At 39.0% G+C, this 3,549-nt stretch overlaps 1 non-coding gene across 1 annotated transcript; it reads left to right on the forward strand.

Moving 5' to 3' along the window:
• Positions 1-674: 674 nt before the first annotated feature.
• Positions 675-804, forward strand: LOC143439507 (small nucleolar RNA SNORA17). Its single transcript, XR_013107728.1, has one exon. It is a non-coding gene; the product is annotated as a small nucleolar RNA SNORA17 (small nucleolar RNA).
• The last annotated feature ends 2,745 nt before the right edge of the window (positions 805-3,549 follow it).

The raw sequence follows: 3,549 nt of genomic DNA on the forward strand, positions 1-3,549 counted from the left end.
ATTTCTAAACTCAGGCTTTTTACTTAACTGACATTTGCTCTCAGGCAGAAGGGAATCTTGGCTCCCAGCACATTGCTATATACTTTAGAATGTTGTTTGGTTCAACTCTCTATTCTTTGGAACAGCTCTCATCCATCAATCATTATATTTGTAAGATTTTCAATTGTTTTGTTTGAATAAAACTCTCTGAGAGTTGAGTTTGTTTTTGGTTTCTCCTTACACTAAACAGAAAATTTCTCACATCACTACCAATCAAAGTTTTATATAACTTCCACAGCTATATCTGTCTTAGTTGTTCTATTGCTATGATAAAACTCCATGACCACAAACAAGTTGAAGAAGAAAAGGTTTAGTTTACCTTACACCTCTCATGTTATACTGTATTGCTGACAGAAGCCAGGGCAGAAACTCAATCAAGGCAGGAGGCAGAGCCATGGAGAAGTGATGTTTACTGATTTGGTGTATATATCTTGCTTTACCTGCTTCCTTGTAGTAGGCAGGACCATAAGCTCAGAGGCAACACTGAGCTTGACCTCTTGTATAAATCACCAGTCATTAAAATGAACCATAGGCTTGTTCACAGGCCAATCTGCTAAGGACTTTTTCTCAATTAAAATCCCCTGTTCCAACATGATACTAACTTGATTAAAATTGAGATAAAACCCAGCTAGCAGTCTGGCACTAGAGGTGTTAGAGTAGTGACTGCTATGACACACGTGTATCAGCCAGTAGGTTGCAGAGAGGGGAAAGACTCTGCTGAGTGTTGTGACCTACAAACATCTGAATGACTAGTAGCCTAACATTCCCTGAAAAAGTGAGCCCAAGATGACCACAAGTCCAGCTCCAGGGGGCCCTGACAGGGAGATAGCTTGAGATGACCACCAGTCCAGTACCTCTCAGGTCTTGAGGGGCAGATTATGCCCAAGATAACCCCTGCCCAGCACCATAATGCACAAGCATAAATTCAAGCACTCATGATTTTATGGCTAACAGAACACCATGAAAAAAGGGCTGGAGAGATTGTAAGAGCAAGAAATCCAGAATGTCTTCATTAAAGCATTCTTCTAGAAATGGCTATATAAACAAGACCAGAACAATGGCTATAAAAATAAGCATATTAATAGGTAAGTAAAAATGTTCATGTTAACATGCAAGTAAAAATAAACATGTAAGTAAAAAAGGAGTCACCCTTAGACTGGGTGATCTCTACATTGTGTTAAGCTGTGGTTTCCTGTGATGGTCTCCATTTGCTGTATAGAGATGCTGCATTGATGAGGAGTAGTAGCTATACTTACTTGAGGGTATAAGGATAATATTTTGGATATAATAAAGAATTGTTTAGCAAAGCAGTAATAATAGGTTTGTTAGTAATGTCCATGATCTTACTAACCCTAGGAAACTGATTATGTTTCCAGTACCAAGCATGATTTATATCCTGTTTTGTAACTTAAGTGCAACTGGACAGCTGCTGGTTGTCAATAACATTGGAGTGCCACATTTTTCACTTTTACAGATTTCTTGTCACCCTGGGCCAGCAGAAAGAATGGAAGCAGGCAACTTCAGGAGGTAGGAGGTTGGGGGTACCCTCTTGAATGTACCAGAGACTTGGAAGATGAAAGACTCTCAAGATTCAAAGGGAGGGGCCTTAGATAAAATGTTCAACAGTAGGGAGAGTAAAGTTATAGAGCCCACCTCCAACAGGAAGATAGGGAATCAGGTGAGGGACTGTGATTCCACAGTCAAAATTTTGACCTATAATTGTTCCTGATTGAAAGAACTGCAGGGATAGAAATAGATAAGGGCCTGAGGAAAAGCATGATCAAAGACATGCCCAAAGTGGGATCAGCTCAAGGGGAGGTCCCAAGGCCTGATAATATTACTGAGGCTATGGAGAACTCACAAAAGAGGACCTACCATGACTGCCTTCCAAAAGACCCAACAGAGTCAGATGCAGATATTTGCACCCAACCAATGAGCAGAAGCTGCTGATGCCTGTGGTTGAGTTAGGAAAAGCTGGAGGAAGCTAAGGAAGAGTGTGACCCTGTAGGAGGACCAGCAGTCTCAATTAACCTGAACCCCTGAGATCTCTCAAACACTGGACCACCAACCAGGCAGCATACACCAGCTGATATGAGCCTCCCAACACATATTCAGCAGAGAACTGCTGTGTGTGGGTTTAGTCATCGAAGATGCACCTAACCCTCAAGAGACTGGAGGCCCCAGGGAATTTAGAGGTCTGGTGGGGTAGGAACATCTTGTGGAGACAGGGGGCAGGGAGGAGGTATAGGATGTAGAACAGTTGTAGGGTGGACCAGGAAAAAAAAATAAAATTTGGAGTTGAAAATAAATAAATAAATAAATAAATAAATAAAATATAATTTCAAAAATAAGCAAGTGCACCAATATCAATTTAAAAATTAATAATCTTAAAGTCTGAAAATGTAGAAAATGAATCAATGAGCTTTAAAGACAACTTTCTGAGTCTCCCCCAAAGCCATAAAACTTTTAAAATGATACAGACAAAAGTGTTTTAAATGCAAATAAATATTCAGTTTCCCTTTTTGTACCTTCTTCATGAACTATTTACAATAGGGCTGTGTCAGCCTAGTTTCAACACAGGTTTCAAAATCGCACTGTTACTTTACATTAGGCAATTAATATTGAAATCTAGTCTTTACAACATCTCTAGAAGGACTAGAGAGAGGGACAGAAATATATCAGAATGTAGGTATTGCATTAGTAAATTTTAAAATGTACCTATCTGCTCATGGTGTTAGAATACATGGTAGAGTAATTTCATTGATTTTAAAAAAAATTTTTTCCAATAAAACTGACTATAAGCAATTAAGAAATATTATCCTGTAGTGATCTTACTCTACCAGGTGTATCCTCAAATGATCTCAGAGAAGGTCTTGTTTGAAGAAAGTTAGTCATTCTGGCCTTGAAGAAGGACACTATTGTTTTAAAGGCAGTGGAATGGGAAGAAGGATGTAGACTCTCTTAGATTTATGAACTATGGGGCAGGAGACAATGAAAATGTTGCTCTCTAGACACAGGATCCAAACTCTTCTACCACAGAGCTTCATATGAAATGTTCTCCCATTCAGAGTGTTGTGATACTGAGAATTGGATCCAGCTAAACTGAACTGGAATACCAGAAGCACAGTGAAATGATAATTGTCCTGTTTAAAGCCACCTAGTTTGTGAAAATGGTTATAGCTAACTTGCCCCTATTAATATGCTTGTGTATCTAATTGTGGAAAGTCAATAGAGATGTGGATTTATGAAGTGGGTTATTGTCATACAGGTGTGACTGACATTTAGTATCAATCCTCCTCCATCAGCCACCAGTGTGCTGATTGGAGCCATGCCAAACATCTCCAGCTGCAATTAATTTTAAAAGAATATATAACACAAATTTGCTTTCTAGTTCTTGTGGGATTGGGGAATACATAGAAAAGGGGGAAATAGAGTCTAGGGAACATGGCATAATACCTTACACAGGTAACACGTAGTTACTTCAAACACAGTGGCATTTTGAAAATCAAT

Source organism: Arvicanthis niloticus, chromosome 26 (genome assembly GCF_011762505.2).
Source record: "Arvicanthis niloticus isolate mArvNil1 chromosome 26, mArvNil1.pat.X, whole genome shotgun sequence".
Taxonomy (NCBI): domain Eukaryota; kingdom Metazoa; phylum Chordata; class Mammalia; order Rodentia; family Muridae; genus Arvicanthis; species Arvicanthis niloticus.